This window comes from Nuphar pumila, chromosome 4 (genome assembly GCF_984573655.1).
Source record: "Nuphar pumila chromosome 4, dmNupPumi1.hap1.1, whole genome shotgun sequence".
Classification (NCBI taxonomy): Eukaryota; Viridiplantae; Streptophyta; class Magnoliopsida; order Nymphaeales; family Nymphaeaceae; genus Nuphar; species Nuphar pumila.
In genome coordinates, this window is record NC_143252.1 from 101,785,900 (window position 1) to 101,806,233 (window position 20,334).

A 20,334-nucleotide genomic window follows, 5' to 3' on the forward strand; every position below is an offset into this window, starting at 1 on the left:
GAACTCCCTTTTGGCATTGGAAAGTTGGACTGCAACGAAGAAGGCATTGACCACCGACCCACCACCCGTGGGTCCACAACAATAGTTGTTCTTTTCCCCTCGAAGCATGGCAGTGATCGCTATCGATGAGCAAAGACGCTGGATTTTGGCTTCCAGCCGAGATTTTAGAGCCCCCCACCACCAACATTGTCGTTGCAGCCACCTCAAGGCTAGGTCAGGCATCACCGGGTGGCGGTAGGCCTCTTAAGGTCGATCGTAGTCGACAACTGCCTAAGGCCAACCGCCCATGGTAGGGGCAGGAATTTGCCGACCACTATGGCTATTCACAGCCACAGTCGGCTCTTCCACCCTCTCAGTTGGCTACTCTCATCGGAGCATGCCAAAGATGATAAATGATGGCCGACTGTCACCGACCGACAAGAGCGATCGCTGTCCATTTTGGTTACAAGAGGGAGGAGGTGGTACCCTGAGAAACTGTTGGGTTTTGTTTTGGGGTTTAACCCCCTTCCATCACCGGGCTCCATTGGTGATTGGTCACTGACGTGTGGTCATCACTGACGATGACTATGGTTGGTTGTCGGATGAAGGATAAGGGGGTGAAACCCTTTTTTCATTCACTATTTTCACCCATGCATTTGCTGGTGGACGGCTAAGGTCGGCTTTCACCGTCGACAGTCGAGGTCGGCCACCGGTGGCAGAAGATAGTGGGAGGGGAGGAGGTGTAACCCTCACCGTAAAAAAAAAATTTTGCATGCGGGAGTCATTGGGTTATACTGTAACAGTTATAGTAAAACCCGATCGGGTCGAGGACCCGATTCAAACCTGGAATTGATCTTGGTTTTTTAGTGGATCGGATATATGCTCATCCCGGTGGAACCTAATTCAGGCCCGGTTGTAAGACCCATAAATTTTCTGAGAAAAAAAACTTAATACATGATGGAATTTCAGAAGATAATTATGTGAAACTATGTATACGTATATATAGGTACATGTATATACGTATGGGTGTGCATATTCGCATGTATATATATATATATATATATATATATATATATATATATATATATATATATATATATATCGCAATGAATATTTAATACCTAAGTCTTATTCAAAGTATAAAATTAATTGAATTTCACCAACGAGACCTCTAAACGATCTAAACCCTTTCATTTTACGTAAATTTGACAAGGGATTGAGGTTTGAGAAATTCTCAAGTCTTACTGGAGTTAGAAAAAGTCTTTTCAAAAAAATAAATATAAGTCTATGCGAAAATTTTAATAAAGCAAGATCGGATTGTGGTTTGGTTGGGCTCGACTCGGAGAGCTCGAACCTAGACCCTAGCTAAGCATGTTTGACTAGCTAAGGGGTTTGACCAAGCTGGGTGGTGGCCTCTTTGTAATTAAAAGGTAAGACTTTTTAAGGATTAAATCTGATTGGCCATGTGGGCGGCAGCCCCATGGCATTTCTGAAATATATTTAAGAGCTCAAAAATGATAAAATCCTATTGGCCACAAGGGGCGGCAGCCCTGTGGCATTCTTGAAAAAATTACCCAAACAAAAAGGGTGTGAATGACTTTATTTAATGACATTTTAAAAGACTTTTTAGAAAATTCAAATGCTTGAATCCTATAGGGGACGTGGGAGGCATACTTGAAGTATTTCAAGTATGCCATTGCATGGATGGGTGTGCAACACATCCCAGCCATTCCTTTTCTAAGATTTAATCTCAGCTCTCCGTTGTTAAACCCTAGACTATTTAGTTTTTGAGAAAGGAGGAGAGAGAAGTATAATTCATTTTTGGACTCTTTCTCTCTCTCTCTCTCTCTCCCTCTCACCTTAGCCGACCGTGGGCTTCTATGAGATGGATTTTTGGTATAGCAATGTGAGACCTCCTTTCCTCAAACTTCATTTTTGCAATAACGTGAACAATGACATGATGTCATCCTCTCCCATGTGCATTTCTGAAATGCATGGAAAACAGGCTGAATAGAACCCCAAAGGGGATTCCTTTCTACTTCTATATTTGGTACAATGCAATGCTCACACACGCCCACTATATTTCTTTTGGTGCATTGTGAACGTGTTGTCTTTTGTTTTCATTTTTTTCAAGCTTAGCGACATATTTCGGTTTGTCTTTCTTTTATGTTTGCAGTTTTCGGGTTTTATTGGGGGACCCTGACCAGGGTCTGAACGCATGGTTCCGACCTGGTCTATTAGCCCAGACCAGCAAGCCTTCGGTCTGGTCCAGTCAGACCACACCTGTTGGTTCTTTTTGTTCAGCCAAACCACCACCTAGCCGTTGGGCGGCTGCCACTTGTCGAGTGCACCAACTCGGCTGGATCGAGCTGGGTGCAGCCTAGGTGCGGTCTGGAGCAACCCAGCCCCTCCAGGAATAGCCCAGACCTACCTTCCTCAAGTCTGAGTCCAGTTGGAATAGACCTGGGCGTCCCTTAGTTCCAACTGATTAGCCCTTAGCCGCTGGACGACTATTGCATGTTGGGTGCGCCCACTCGGTTGGGCCAAGTTGGGTGCAGCCCAGGTGAGCCTTGGAGCAACCCAGCACCCTGGAGTTGCTTCGTCTTGAATCTGTCTGCATGTAAAGAGAAGCACATGGTAAAGCATGCTCATATCATATGTGTTTTTAAAACATAAAAGAAAGAAAAAAAAAGGGGGGAAATAGAAATGCATAGGTATCATTTTGGTTGTTGCTCTCGTTTTTGGGCTGAGTAAGTGAACTTGGATCAGTTGGTCACCAAGCTGACCAGGCTGTATGTTAGCCCCGCTGTAGCAGCGAATCGTGGCTGCCTAGTTCGGATGTTGAGCGCTTCAGCTCCTTGAGCCCGGACAAGCTTCTCCTTGCAAAACCGCAAGACCCTTCTTTCATCTCACCAGTCGGCGGGTCTAGACCTGCATGTTAGGTTAGATTTGACTATGTGTTGGCCCAGCCATGGGCTGGTTACCTGCTCCTTCAATCTATCCAGCAAGGACAACAGTTCACACCCTTGCTTAGCAAATGTTCGAACCTCCACCTACGTGAAAACCGGCAAGAGCCAGTGTGATTCTTTGCATTAGGGAAACAACCATTGGACAACTCTTCGCTAGCCCGTGTTCCGCACTTAGGACACCGTGGTAACGGCACCTATAGTGTTGGGACTTCCTGTTGTGCGCTCGTAGTATCAACATGTATGTGCTGCATCTTATGCCATAACGTTGGGAGTTATCGCGGCATACCTCTCGTTGCATTTTTTTCAGCACATTGAATGGGCTATTTGGCAGCCCTAACTTGTTGCATCCTTTACCAACATATTGGTATTTATGGCAGCACCTCGAAATGTTGTCATTTCATTGTCCCTATATTATCTTGCAGCTGCATTGACATTTTTATAGCATAGTTCAACTTGAATGTGATGTACACGGTTGTAAACTTTTCAATGTTAATCATAAGTTCAAATGTTGTAGCTTTTCACGATATGTGATGAAATAATTCATAGCACGCGCACTTGTTGCACATTCTAACATGATTGCAAGTATATAAATGAACATGATGTAACATGAAAATATTAATGTTATGGCACGAATGGATACTTTTCACTTGCACATCATGTCACCGAACTTAGATGAATTGAATGAATTATGTTTATAATTCAAGTATCTTATATTCAATAATGTTTCTTAGCATTTAATGAATGCTTGAATATTTTCGTGTATGTTTACATTGGACACACAATTCACCCTTGGCACTTGTTTCATCCCGTAAGTACAAAGAGGACTTGAGGCACATTATAGGGGTATACTTTGAGACTTGGTTGAATGTTAAAAACTCAGTGACGAGTTAAATGTGGGCGATGGACCCACCTTGTGAATTGAGCTCACTTGTTTAAGTATGACATACACCCCTGAATGTTAAGTGATTGTTATCGCCTTTACCGGCAAAATACTCTTCTTAGCTTATAGTGCTAGCACACGTAAATGTATGAGTGTGACCTCGACATATTGATCATGTTGCCCTATGGGGAACACAAGGCTGGATAGGCTTAAGTACCTCAGAAGGAGGGAATGTGGCTAGATATGCCTAATTAAGATTAATCGTTGACTTAAGAATTTGATGATTTTTATCATAGTAATTGCTCAATGGCTTATTTGCTCAATTATTTAATTGTCCAATTGCTTAATCGTTCAATTGCTTAATTGCGTAATTATATTAGTCATGTATCTAAATGCATACTTGTTACACGATGATGTTACTCATTGCATTTGATTAGCATTTTAAAGCATGTTGAATACTTGATGTTGTAGCGCTCTGCTTAGTTGTGATTCTTAATTGTATATATGTTACAAGAATGCTTACTCGTCTAATTTCACTGTCAAAAGCATGCTACTACTTGTTGTTATCACTTATTGTTCAGCATTCATTCTGCTTATTGCCTTTATACTTGCTTATAATTGTACTTGTTTAATCATTGTAAATGAACGATAATGATAGGTGCATCATGTCAGCTTTGTTTTTGTATTTCATAAATGGATAATTGTGGTTATTATCTCACCAACTTGCAAGAGTACTAAACCCATTTTATGGGGATACAGGTGATTGACAGGTTGTGCGATGGGACTCGATGTGCTGCGAGAATTGAACCCACACTCTAGAACTTGGCAGTTGGTTTTGGGAAATCTCTTGTCTGGGAGACATATTGTAAAGTGAAACAATGTATACATGTTGGTCTCATATTTTGTAAATCAATTGTATTGAAATGTGTTGTTTCTACTTGTTGATTCATCCTGTAACTCGTTCGGAATTTCTAATTGTTTTCCCTTATGTTTTTCTGCTTTGCGCAATGTTTTCAAAAAAAAAATTACTCTAAAAATCTAAGGATTTTCCAAGTTGGGATTTTTAGGGCGTTACATTGGTAACCCACTAATGGGTTACCGAGTGGATCGGGTTTTCACCTAACCCAGTGGGACCCAAGCCCATTGGAGGACCTAGTGGATCAGTTTTGTACCTGACCTAACGGAACCCAATCCAGACCTGAACCTATTGGCGGGATCAGGTGGATCGGTTATGTACCATGACCAAGTGGGACCCGATCTAAACCCAGACCCATTGGTGAGACCGAGTAGATCGATTTTATACCTGACCCGACGAGACCTAGACCCGTTGCGAGTTTCAAGTAGACTAGGTCTAAGTTAGACCCTTGGGTCAAATAAGATCCAAAACTAGACTCGGTTAACTATATGTCACCGAATTGGTTTAGTAACTGATATGGTCCTTTTGGGACTAGTTCAAGGGTTTTTGAGACCGATTATGGGGTTTCTAAAACTGGTTCAAGGTTTTTGAAAATGGTTCTAAGGTTTACAGAACCAGTTCATGACATATTAGGACTCGTTCAATGGTTATTTAGCCAGTTCATGCTTTCAAGAACCGATTCAATAGTTTATTAGTCTGGTTCAAACCTTTTGAAATTGATTCAGGGGTTTTCCTAACCAGTTCAGTAGTTTCTTGGATTGATTCAAGGTTTTTCTAACCAGTTCAAGGCTTTCAGTGACTGGTTCAGTCTTCAAGGACCTGTTTAGGCCATTTTAAGACCTCAACCCCGGGTATTACCTGTAACAGCATGTCTTTGTCATTTTAATCATGCTTTTATGTGTAATTTTATCATGGATGTATGACTTTTACATATATCTAATGTTGCTTTGTGTTATTTATGATATTTAAGCATGAATTATAACTAAATTCATGATGTATGTGATGTGTTTCATCAAAAAATTATTTGTGCATATGAGATGTACATGAATTTGTGTTTTTGATATACATAGTTTGTCATGAATATACATGCATTATCATGATCATGAATATACATGCATTATCATGATCATGAATATACATGCATTATCATGAGCATGCTTTTTAATATGAATATGTTTACAGTAATAGATCTCGATCAACCCACTCTTGTAATCACTAAAGTGATCTGAGTTGTGTTGATTGGGAGCTCTTTGGATCATGTTGATATTTTATTTTATTTTATAGTTGTGTGTGACTTTATAAAACAATGATTCTACCCAAAGGTAGGTCATTATGTTCTGAATTCACACAGGGTCTAATAGTAGGTATGTTCACCAGCCCATGAAGCATGATTGCATTCAAAGGTCCAGTGCCAAATTACCTCCAGTTACATATTCTATTAGTTTCACTAATTGAAGTCAATTCCTTAAGAATTGAGGAGGCAAAGTAACTTTGAGTATTATTGTTTTCTCCAAAATGAAATGATAATGACTCTATTATGTTTGTCTTAGAAAAGGTGAATAATATATGGTCTCATGTTTACCTTTTTTGTATGAATCTCGTATAGTGATTAATTTCTCACTCATACAAAGAATAAAATAGACACTTAGAAGGTTGTCTATGAGAAGTGAGAGTGTTCAAAAGGTTGTCTATGAGAAGTGAGAGCGCTCAAATAGTCTTAACATATTGCTTTTGCAATCATGAGTGACTAAGAATATTCGATGTGTAATCTTTCACTGCAGGACAATGAAAGAATTTCTGAAAGTCATTGAGGTAAAAATTATTGCTTTAAAAAAGTTTTCATCTCATGCCTTATGGATGAAAATTTCTATTTTGGATCTTGGTATTATAGATTCTATTGAGAGACCACTAAAGATCTTTTGTGATAATAAAGTTTGTGTTCTTTATTTTGTTGTTAAAGAAAGAACTGAAAATTATTTAGTGTATTGATACAATCGGTATGAAAGAAATGACTGTGGATCCTCTTACTAAAAGGATAGTATCGATATTATATTCTCAATATGTAATGAGGATGGGTCTATTTGATTCCTTCAAATGTATGACAATACATTAGGTTATATGTGATCAAATTTATGAAACTAAATTGATTCTCTATGGTTTTGTTTATTGTTGATTTTGTGTAAAGTGTCTTTCATTTTATACAAAGAGAATACCAGAATAACAATATTAGGAAGACTAATAAAATGATTCAGAGACTAACTCATTTATAAAAATAATTTTTACATGCTAAACACTGAAAATTAATAATATTGTAGTACATACAAATATGACATCTCATATGGAGGTGTTCATCTTCATGACTTGTATCATTCATTTTGGTAAAATAGGATAACATTGGAACCGATATAAAAATTAAATCTAGATAATGGTATATAACCTCAATAAAATGTTTTTACATGTCAATGGGTTAAATAGAAGAATGTTGGATTTTGAATCGGATTGAATCCAACCTAGATATGAACTATATTGACATGGGCACATCAAGGGACATACATGGGTATGGCTCTTTGGTTTTGGGTGTTACAGGACAATTATGAAGTCTCATAACTGTCCATTTTTTTTCATTAGAGACCTCTAGTAGTGCCCATTGTGGACCTTCACCAAATCTCCCTATAAATAGAAGACCCATAGTGGTTAGATGAGTGTCACATTTGTGTGTGATTTCTCTCTCTGAGTTTAAGGGTCTTGTTCACCTCTCGACATTCTGGCCTGAGCTCATTGAAGGTGTTGATTGGATGAGGAGAACGCCGACCACCCACATCCACCGAAATGTTGTTCGGATCGTCCAAGGTCATATTTGGTAAGTTGTTCTTTCGCGATCCATTTTATATTGCAGACATAGCCAATGCGATTAGGTCTCTAATACCGAGAACGATTTCTTTGTTCCTTGTAGGAAAAACTCATATATATTCAATCTATCTCAAATATTGATTATCAAGAGACCATCCCAAGCGGGGTTAACCTTGTAGGGAGAATCCATTAAGTGACATGGTTATGGGTGAGGGTTTCTCGTCACAAAAAACAAAAAAACAAAAAGACCATGCCAACTGTAGCCAACGGCAGTGATCTACTGATCTCAATTCTTCGGATTCCCTTCCCTGGAAATTGAGCCATACACACCAAGAAAGATTTAGAAAGACAAAATTTGATGGCTGCAGAGATTGTGCCGATTTTGCTTTGTATGCAAAGCAAAGCTGCTTAGAATGAGGCCACAGGAGGTTCCCTACGGAAAGTAAGGGGGGGGGATGCGGGAGACAAATACAGACTGATCCTAGAGGAGGTGTCTCCTTCCTCACTGCAACAATTGCTTCTGTTTTTTGTCTCATGCATTTATGAGAGACAAGTGGCCACAACCACCACCTTAAACCACAAACTTGGCCTACTCATGTTCAGCTGACCACAAACTTGTCCCCATCCACATATATTCCTTCTATAGAAATTTTACCGAAAATCAGATTGGATTCTTGGCTGCCACCATGAAATTTTTAATTCCTCTAAGTGAACAAACAATTATTTATTAATAAGGTTTAGAGACAAATTAAGTTTACCTTGGTAACTTCCTACAATTTGGGGAACACCATGGTTTGTGGAAGAATGCTTAGTCTTTTAACAGTTGATGGAATGCATTCTCTCTTTCTTTCTTTTCTTGAAAGGCAAGCTTGGGTTAGGCAGATCCCTACAAGTTATTATTCAAGGTACCCACTGGGGTTTTAACCTGCAATGGCCCACTACAAGGAAACGTACACTAACAGCTCCTACCAACCACGTTGAGCCCTTATTGGTACTTTCTCTATTTATTTATTTTTTTGATAACTAAAGAAAACCACCTCACTCATTCACTGAAGCAGGTTATATGTTCCACCTCGGAACACTCAGGTGCGTGTTCTCGGGTCTGAATGAGCGCCATGTATGTAAGCACTGTAAACACCCCAAATTTTCACCATCATCCAGTGTTTGTCCATTTCATAAGTCATTACAGATCATTGCATGTCATTGCATGTATTCTGCATAGCATTGCATGTCATTGCATAGCATTGCATGTCATTGCATCTCATTTTCGAGATCCAGCACTCCTATTTCAAAACATTCAATCCAGATTTGAATTTTAAAGCTTTTATTTCAAAAATCCATATCAAAACCTGGGTTTTTATTCAATACTCTGTCATTTTCCAACCCCAGGACTTTATATTTCGAAATATTTTCTCAGAAAACAATCTGGATTCATTTCAAATTCAAATTTTAATCGATTTCAATTCACAGATGAGACCCATTGAGGTGGTGTCGCTTCTGAATTCCTCTATTCATCAAATTTCTCAAATTTTTGAAAGTTTCAGTCCGATCAGGACTCTGTCTCAGAGTCCTAATCCGGTCGGGAGTCTGGTTTTTAAGTCTGTTTTACTTCCATTTTCAGTCTTTTTCGATTATTTTCAAAATCTAGGTCATTTTACATAGTCCAGTTAGTTCAGGATTCTATTTTAGAGTTCGGTTGAGTTAGGAGTCTAACCCTGACTGTGTTTTCTGAATTATTTCATCATTTCTTGATAAAATCTTTTGAAAATTCTTTCATTTGGCTTTTAAAATCTAAAATCTCAGATTCCTAAGAGTTCAGGACTCTAACCCGGAGTTCCAGTTCGCTTGAGACCCTATTTTCAAAGATCTTGAATTTCGAATGTCGATTTTAACCCTTTTTCAAAGCCATTTTCAGTGTTTATTTCAAAAATGTTCAAAATTCGATGTGGGCCCACTCAGTTGGCACCATATCCAGAGGAATTCTAACTCAGTTAGAACCTTATGCCATTTCAAAAATCCTAATTTTAAAGATTATTTTTGAAAATCCTTTTGAAAACTCCTTCAATTTCAAGTTTTAAAATCATCTTTTTGTAAAAACTCAAGTAGGGCCCACTCGGGGTGGTGCCATATTCGAGTCAGTCAGGGCTAGACTAGGGTTAGTTGATGTCTTGGTTAGTTTTAGAGGTTTAGAAGAGTCAAAACCATTTTGAAAAACTCATTTTTTGAAAGTTAGTTTTTAAAACTAGTGTTTTTAAAGGTTTTTAAAGGTGTTTTAAAAACCCAATGTGAGAAAATGCCAAGTGGCACCATATTTGGGGATTTTCTAGGTTTAGCTAGGGGCTAATTAGGACTTAATTAGGATAATCTAGTCTAGGGTTAGTTAGGTAAACTCACACCAAAATCGCCCCCCTTAGAAGAGTCCAATTTTTTTTTAAACATTTGATTTTTAACCTAAAATTTTTTTTATAAATAGAAAGCCATAGGGGGTCGATTTTTCCAATCTCTCTCCTATTGGATTCTTGGAGTTTCTCTATCCTCTTCAGCCCTTTCTCCATTGCAGCAACCTCAAGGTAATTATTTTCTTTAATTTTTAGTTTTTATTTAATAGTTTTCATTGTTTTAAGCATGATTTAGCCATTGGCACCATCACCTTCATGGATTAAGCCATGGATTCAACCTCAAGAACCATCAAGAATCAGCAAGAACGATACAAGAAGGTGATCTAATCCTGTTTTGGATGATTTACAGAGATTTTAATTCATTAAAATTGATTTTAATATGATTCTTTACATTATTAACCAATAAAATATATGATTTACTCCTTTTAATGGGTTAAATCTATGTTTTAAAGGTGATATCAAATTCCAGCCGTTAATTCCCTGTTTTAATTTTATTTTCATGGTTTATTCATGTTTGTTTTACGTTCTATAGCATAGAAAAAAATTTTATTTACTGTTTTATGGTTTATTTTATTGATTTACATTAGTTAATGCATGGTTTTCCAAGTTTCTTAAATTTCTGTGTGTTTTAGGTTTAGAACAGTAAAGATAATGTTATTTCGGATTGAAGTACTCATTTTTTATTTCTGATTTTTTTATATGTGATGCATGCATGAGTTATTGAGTTACTGTAGAAAAATCAGAGGTTTTGGATCTCGGGAACCCTGTCAAAAAAATCAGACATCAAATCGGGTTTTTAAAGTTTTAAAATCATGGTTAAAATCAAGAAGGTAACTTGCTGTTATGATATTTCTCTCAAATTATATCCGATTTTAGATCTGTAAAGTGCTATGGATTCACATTGAGTAGATATGTCTGCTGTAAAATTTTCAGATTTTTTTATTACTGTTTAGTATTTTTCCTATTTCAGAGAATCTGTTTTTAAATTTAAAACTCGTTAGGGTTTACCAAAACCCTAATCAGACTTGTGTTAGTCATAAATCCCAAACCACAGATCCGACTTTAGATCTGTAAAAAGTGAGTATTGTTGTTTTTCTATCTACTGTTCACCACTAAAATTTCAGAGATTTTTGTTTAAGTTTGCTATTTATGTTTGTATTTTCAATCTGAAATAGTCGTTTTTATCACTGTTAAAAGTGATATATTTTAGCTCAGATTGCCGGAGGGGTTTCTCCCTAACCGAAGATGATTTTTCCGATCTGTAAATTGGGAAATCTCTGTTTTTTTTCTTAATTAGTCTCTGTAAAATTTCATAAATTTCCTTGGAGATTTGATCCCTGGTTCAGGTTTTGGATTGAAACTGGTTGGTGAATTAGGTCAAAAATAGCATATTTTTAGGGTTTAATGCAATTTTCGGATTAATTCAATGTCAAAAAAATTATTTTTATAATTCCAATTCGACATTAGAGTTATAACAAGTGCAGGTACCAATTTTTATGGATTTTAGAATCCATTTGATGGCTGAATTAAGCAAATTGCAAAACTGGGTTCCTGAAAGATCCAAAAACACTGCAAAAATCGCAAAGTTTGTGATATTGTTGGATTTCTGTGTATGAGCATATGGTTTTAGGGTTTTATTATGTTCATAATCATCTTAGGATACTTTAGGTTTAATTTTGTAGTTATTTGATTTCATTTAGGTCATAAAAACCCAAATTTTTACCAAAATCTCTTTCTAAAAACCCTGATTTCAAGGCCATAGTCTTGCTATCGGGGGTAATTTGGACATTTGACCTAAATTTCGAAATCCATAACCCTAATTTCATATTTTTAATCATGTCATAGCATATTTGGTTTGAGTTTATTCCATTCAAATTTCAAAACTTGCATTTTATCAAAATATCTTTCTAAAAACCCTAATTTCAAGGCCATAGTCTTGTTATTAGGGGTATTTTGGTCATTTTGACCCCAATTTCGAAATTTCATATCTTCTCTTCCTTATTTATTCCATTTTATTTCATACTTTATCACTTTTGATTTAAGGGAATCATGGCAAAAAGGCTTATATCTAGCAAAATCCAACAATTTCCTGATATTGTTGGATAAATCTAGAAAAGCCAACATATATTCATTAACAAGTTTTCTAGTTTTGCAGGTACATTGAAGACTTTATTTTTCATATATTTAAATTTCAATAGTTATGTAACTTGTAATTAAACTTTGGAATAAGAATTTATATTTCCTGCTTAGCTTAGGTTGCATTGCATATAGTTTATAATTTTAATGTGTGATGGATGATTATTCATGCATATTTTTACAAATTCACCATGGTCTACACAAATGGCACATGCACTAGCTTCTATGAAGTTTATAAACTTGGTGGAATTTGTATTTATGGCCATAGTCAGAATATGAATGATACTTAGATTTATGATCTTCACATTAGCCACATTCAGCCTACACTCTTAGGCTAACTTCAAAAATGCACTGCATTTCTCAAAAATACAAAAAGTATTTCTCAATTCCTCAAATCCATATTCATTCATTTCATGCATTTGCCAATTCCAATCTCAATTCAAAGAAGTTCATTTTCTCAAAATCTCCTAAGTCTTATAGCAAAATCGATTTTCCCAAAAGCATTGAATTTCAAAGAATATTTCAAGTGTTTTTCAAGTTCATAAACTCAATTTTCCAAAGTAATGCAGTCAATTTCAAAGTTTGAAGTTAGAATTTTTCTAAGTTTTATTCAAAAGAATATGGATTTTCCAATGATATTTCAAATATTTCCCAAGTTCCAAATTCAAATTTTCTAAGTTAGAATTTCAATTTCAAAGTTTGAATTCAGAGAAACCAAGTCTCTCAGAATCGATTTTCACCCAATGTCAAGGATTCCTCAAAATCGATTTTATTTCTCTCAGAAGTACATTTCAAATCCCAATTCACGATTTTCCAAGATTTACATTTTCTAAATATTTCAATCATTCAAAGCAAACATCATGTTTTCAAAATGTGCATTTTCTAAAAATTCATAGTACATGCCTGATTCTATGTGCATTTAGAAATTAGAATATGATTTAGACAAGTTGAATAAAGTAGAGCATAAGATTGGTCCTTGGTTCAATTACCTCTGTTAAAGGTGGCAGGAACGGTTGAACCTCGTACCGACAGGCGAGTCCCATTCTTCGGAATTTTCCCGCATTTTAAAAACGGAGGCGAGTTATTTTCAAAATCTTTTTCAAAGGTCAGTTTGACTCGCAAAAGCTAGAAAATTTTGCGATGATAACAGGTTTGGCGACCGTGATGGGACTTGTCTTTGCCTGATCAATCTAATGCTCTACTTAGTTCAAATTGTCAAAATCGATTTCCATGGAATGTCAGCTTTTAATTTATGCTATCATGTGAACCTAGGAGCCTAGACTTGAACCCAGCTGACATGGAATGCATATAAACTAGGTATGGTTTGGTAGGACCATATTGAAGAGAATTATTCATGCTCACATAGACTTAGGTCTAATACAACACTCCTCAATTTAGGAATTATATGAAAACAATGCTTGCTTCTTCAAATATTTCAAAAATCTATTTCTTTAGGACTTAGAGCCTTCTATTTGATTGCATGTGCTCATGTTTTTCAAAAACACCCCACCTATATTGTCCCGGTCTTCACGTTGCTGGGCTCTCTTCCAGAACCATAGTTCGGGACAGAGCCTCACAACTGGGCCACCTATTTGGGTGAAAACCCCCCTGCCACGTACCAAGGGCCATAGTCCAACGTATATCGGCAGGTGCTTAAGGATGTTGGAAAACTTGAACCTAGAACCGGAGAAATTGATTTTATGCCACGTACATTGAGCATTGGCTTGAGTATATAGGCATAACTGGATTGGACACAGATGATCTGAGCCTTAGAGTTAGGATTAAGGTCCCACAAGCCATTTCAAAATTTGTGCATCTAGAGTCAGCTTTTAGGGAATGTTGTTTGTGCATACTTGTTTATGCAGAATTTGATTGAATATGTTATTTCCTTTTTATTTTCCATACCTTTCCCAATTTTCTAAAATACTGGACGATTTTCTCAAAATTCCCCAATCCATGTCCATGTTTTAAACCTTGGACGATTTTCCAAAATATTTCATTTTCCATATTTTATCAAACCCTGGACGATTTTCCAAATTTCCCTTTATTTCCTTCAAAACTCCAGGTGATTTCCCATCTTTCCTCTCTTCTGGATCTCGAATTTCCTGCTTTATTTTTATCCTGCCTGTATTTTCCTCAAAATTCCTGTATTTTCCAAGTCTTATTCCAATTTCCATGTCTTCCAGTCCCATGGCATCCAGTCAGCTTGATTCAGTCTTCCCTGAGGGTCACATCTCCTACGAGGTGCGACAAAGTCTTCCCGAACATCGAGTCCTCAGCACCGGATCCTTCATTCCCCGGTGGTACTATTCATGGTTAAAGAACTTCTCTCGTATGTTTCCGGACCATCTGGACGAGTGTGGATTGGAACTGGCGTCCGCAGTGGGAAAGCAGACAGTCAACGGCAACTTGATTCATGCACTAGCAGAGCGGTGGAATCCGAGCACTTCTACCTTCTGGTTCGCGTGGGGCGAGATGACAGTACTGATGGATGAATTTTCAGAGATTATGGGATTGCTCGAGCCAGCCGGTCAGCCTGGAGATCCATTGGAGAAACAGTTTTTGATTAATGTTAAGGGTCTGGACCCTAAGGATGCCTTAGCTCGCATGACAGGACGCAAGTCTTGGCCATTGATAGAGGAGGATGGAAACGAATATGTGGATCTGCTCGAAATCTACAGACAGTATGGGACATTTGTGGAAGTCAGCTCGTTGTCCAGAACAGCTCGAGAGAGAATTCAGCACACGATGGTTCTGTGCACGGTGGGGTTAGCTTTCTTTCTCAATGGACGAAATTACATGGATATCAGAATAGTTCAGCTTATGAGGAGATGGGGAAGTCGACAGACCAGCCACCTCTCAATGGCCATGGCCGCACTCGCTTTTCTATACCGAGGGTTGACTCATTTCGCACTCGGAGAATCGATCCTAGTCGAAGGGTGCACCTATGCCTTGCAGTCTTGGTTCCTTCAACATGTGCCAATCCGAGCCAGTTCCTTCAGATACAATGGTGAAAAGCTTCTTCCAGTTGCGCGATACCGGTTCTTGATCGACAACCTTCAGGAGGAAGAGGTCGTATGGGACTACTTTGATCGCCAGGAATCACCTCCCAGATATACTTATGCATACGGCAAGCGATTCAGGCTACTTGGCCCGTTTTTCTGCGCCTACTATCATCCGAAGCGGTGTGTCAGGCAGTTCTCTCAGAGGCAGAAGCGCGTAGAGATTCGTCCACTAGCCGGGGTTCTGCCAGAATTCGATCTCGCGTCATATCAGTGGTCCGGAGCATACCATTCTGCCAGACATGGCTGGGATTCTTTTGTCAGTCTTACTATTTTTCCTGGTCCTCGTGTATCTTCTGATTATCCGGAGTGGTGGAAAATTGTTCGTCCCCCTCCCCTCTGTCAAGTGTATTATTGATAAAATCATGTTTTTCCCCTCAATAAAAATTCCTTTATTTTACATTGGTTTGACGACCTCGCTTAGGTAACAAGGCATATTTTCAGTTGTTTATCTTGCAAAGAATAGCAACACAATTGTCGTAATCTCAGCGACGACTCAATCCCTAGTAATGGGATATTATTTCAATTGTCTACCAAAATTCTCAACAAATATTTTCCTCCAAACCAAATTTCTTTCAGAAGCCTAACCATCAGTTCTGCCCTGCAGAGAGCATCAGCAATATCTAAGAGAACATTTGTGATACCCGATGGTTGATACAAGATCCAGAAAGAAAGCCACATCAGTTGAAGGCATCGCGTACTCAGTAGCTTCAGAAGAAGAGATGGACTCACCTCGATCAATCCAGAGTCAGGGTCAGCAGGCGGATGATGGCATTGATCCCCAAATGTACGTCATGTTCAAAAAAATGATAACCAAGATGCTGGCAGAGCAAGCTGAGGCCAGTACTGAGCAAATTCAGACCAAACAGAAAGATAAGGGTCATGCCGTCAAGAATATGAAGATCAGCAAAAAGCAGAGTCGTCACGAGGAAATATCTGATGAGTCAGAATCAGCTAACGATGCTGACAAGGAATGTGAAAATAAATATGAATTCAAAAGGTCGACTCAGGGTCAGGGGTCGGCTTACAAATCCAAAAATCAGTCTGTTGACGACCCTACCCAATCACAGCTAAAAGACATGATGAAAATGGTCAAAGATCTGCAGGCCCGCGACAAGGGCAAGAAAGTCTTCACCAACGAAGACTTCTATGATGGTTTAGATGGGGACGACGATCTGGATAATCTCCCCAGAAAATTTATCAAGTTTGACGGTTCTGGCAACCCTAAGGCTCATCTCGCCATGTTTTTCGCTGAATGTTCACGATTCAAGTGTGACAATCGGGCACTCTTCCTTTGCTTCCCTCGCAGTCTGGAGGGAACGGCAGCTAAATGGTACTCGGAGCACATCAACCCCATAGAGCTGAAAGAATTTGATAAGGTGGTAAATATGTTCATTAAGTGCTTTCTGTTCAATGCTGAGGCGCTCCCGACCCTCAACCACCTCTGTGGCCTGAAACAGAGAGAAAATGAAAAAGCTAAAGACTTCATCCACCGCTGGAGGTCAGCTTGTAATAAAATGAGAGATCCCATATCAGAGGGGCACACTTTGTCTCTAATTCTGAGTAACTTCTCGCAACCACTGAAAGGCCTCATCTCCACCGCACCATCCAGAACCTTTATTGAATTAACAGAGCGAGCTGAGTGGCTCGAATTAAGTATGGAGAACGGCTTTTATGAAGGTTTCGCTTTCACCAAGAACAGCGGCCAGAACGAGTCAAAGAAGAATACTCACTTCACTAATTCTGTCAGTAATAATAAATGGAATCATCGCAAGGGGCAGAATAGAGACTTCTGTTATGGGGCAGGAGGTTCAAACAGGAATGATCAGAAAGGGAAGCTGATCCCGCAATTCAGCAAGCCGTTTCAGCTGGAGAAGGGACCAAAACCCCGAGAGAAAGTGAAGCATGAAGGATGGAGCTATGATAGGAAATTCACTCCATTAGATCAATCACTCGAGACTGTGCTCGAGTACATGTTGACCAAGGAGATGGTCAAGTTGCCAAGGCTGGCCGATCCTCCCGTTCCTATGGGAAAATTCAAAGACCAATTCTGCAAGTTCCACAGAACAGTGGGGCACAATACTGAGAACTGCTTCGTTCTGAAGAATATTGTTCAGGACCTTATTGATAAAAATCTTCTAGTAGAAGGTGCGGAAGATGAAAATATAGATATTCTAAAAGAGCCATTTCCTCGTCATTCTACAGTAGTCATCACCGAACAGTCGTTTCAACCACAGGAGCATATCAGGCCGTGCTCTGAAAATGATATGCAAGCTCAGCATCAAGTCCTGGTATTGCAACAGGCTCAGTCCAAGGCCCAGAAGATGGACCTTATTTCAGCTTTCGGCAAATTGAAAGTATCTGACAAGCCCGCTGGGATATCTCCCGAGGTAGCCAGAAGTATGCCATGGCTCCCTAAGCATCTCATTAAGTCCACCACAAAGAAAAGCGAGACATCAACTCTAAAGCCTATTACAGCATTATCAAATGTCTCAATTTTGGACTTAACTCAAGCTTCCGCCAAGCATCAGCAGGTGTTGAATGATCTGCTACAAAAAATCAAGGTGAAACCAAGCATAACTCCGGAAGACATGGCCCACATAGTCAATCAGGCCATGACTAATGCTCCAGTTACTTTCTCTGATGAGGATCTCCCTAAGCCTCATGTGTTCTATAACAACGCCTTGTATGTTGTGGTTCGAACCAGAGGGATGACAGTTCCTCATGTGCTGATCGATGGAGGCAGCAACCTCAATATATGTCCGGAAATGACCGCCAAAGCTTTGGGCATAAAAGAAGAAGAATACATTCCAGATTCAATCACCATTTATGGGTTCGACAATCATGGCCAAACAGCGAAAGGAAAAATCTTCCTGGAGATCTTTATTGACTACTCGGTCCATTCAATTCTCTTTCACGTGGTCAATGTGCCGCCCACTTATAATCTGCTTCTTGGGAGACCATGGATCCACAACACAAACGCAGTACCGTCTACTCTGCATCAGTGCATCAAGTGGTCAAAAGGTGGTATGATCACGACAGTCTTGGGCGAGGATCCGGAGCAAAGGCTAGCACAGCCCATGGTTCCCAGGCCCTCTTTCACTACTGATATCCCTAGCATTAGGGGTATTGAAGAGGTCAGCTTCGAAGAGGGTTCAGGAATCATGCGGACGACAGAGCAACCCGAGCATACAGTGGCGGCGACCCGATGGGGAGGTCCACAGTTCTTCAAGATTGGAGGACGAATTGATTACAGCACACTTAAGGATCATCCGCTATTCTCCCAATTTATGAAAGCTAAGAAGGGATTTGATTTATTAGTGAAGCACGGCTACCAGCCTTTTCAAGGCCTAGGCAAAAATGAAGATGGTCGTCTTAAACCAGTGATTCCTCAGCACTGCCCTAAAAGAACCGGATTGGGCTTTAATGGCCGAAGATCTCAGAAAGGGACTGTTTTCATTAAAGGAGCACATTAGAAGAATTCCTTTGTCTTTCCTTTTCTATTCCCATTTCATTTTCATCATTGTCATTTTGATTAATTCTATCTTTCAATAAAGTTGTCAGTTTCCTTTGTCTATCTTGGTGTCGTTTGTCTCTTTACTCCTCAATATTAAATCTTCACAAAATTAAAATTATTTTGCTCTTTTATCTTTCCAGTTATTTTCAATAAAAGCAATTTATTTCATGATGAGTAATTTCCCTAAATCTATTTATCCTCCAATTTTCAGAATGTCTTCCCGATCTATCAAGAAGCTCGTCTTTAATCCAAAAGCTTGTTCGAAATCAGCAATAATTCATCAGGTCAGAATAAGAACAGAATGCAGTCAGACTGCAAAGCAGTCAGAAGAATCCACAGAGTCTGATTCAGCTCTTCAAGAACTGCCAGAATTTGCATCGGTTCAGAAGCAAGATGAGCCATCATCCTTAGTTCAAAATCTGACTGAGGATATCAATATCGGATCAGAAGACGATCCTAGAATTCTCAAGATTGGCAGTGGTTTGAGCCCAGGAGAGAAAGAAAGGCTCACTAATTTCCTCAAGCAGCATGAAGAAGTATTCGCGTGGACTTATGAGGATATGCCAGGTTTAGATCCAAAATTGGTGGAACATTGCCTCGTTTTGAAGCCTGAGGCGAAACCGGTCAAGCAGAAGTTGAGAAAAATGGATCCTCGAATCGAGCAACAGGTCAAGGAAGGACTTGAGGATCTGCTTAAAGCAGGATTCATTCGAGCAATTGATTACCCGGATTGGTTGGCGAATATCGTAGCAGTTCCTAAGAAGAATGGGAAAGTGCGAATCTGTATCGACTTCCGTGATCTCAATAAAGCCACTCCAAAGGATGACTATCCGCTCCCAAACATTGATCTCCTAGTCGATAGCACAGCCGGGCATGCTATGTTTTCCTTTATGGACGGATACTCCGGATATAATCAAATCAAGTTGACCGCTCGTGACCAATCCAAAACATCCTTTACCACGCCATGGGGCACTTTCTGTTATACAGTCATGCTTTTGGGCTTAAGAATGCTGGAGCCACTTATCAGCGCGCTATGGCCGTTATTTTCCATGATCAGATGAATAAGACTATGGATGCATATGTCGATGATATTCTGGTGAAATCCAAAGAAGAGGAAGATCACATCGAAGCTCTCAATCAAGTCTTCAAGCGACTCATTCTTTACAAGCTAAGACTCAATCCACAAAAATGTGTCTTTGGGGTCGAATCAGGCAAGTTGCTAGGCTTCTTGGTCAGCAAGAAGGGAATAGAAATGGATCCCGCTAAGGCCAAAGCTATCATTGGCATGCCGCCCCCGACTAATCTCAAAGAATTGTGTAGCCTTCAAGGACGCATGCAATCAATTCGGCGATTCATTTCTAATTTGGCCATGAGATGTGAGCCTTTCAATCATTTGCTCAGAAAAGGAGTGAGGTTCGAATGGGGACCAGAGTGTCAGCAGTCGTTCGAACGCATCAAGAAATATCTTCTCAATCCTCCTGTTTTAAAGCCGCCAGAATTAAGGAAACCCCTATTGCTATATATTTCAGTTAACCAAGTTGCTTGCGGCGGATTCTTGGCGCAATACGAAGAAGGCAGCTTGATAGAACATGCCATTTACTATGTGAGCAAGACCTTTATTGATTA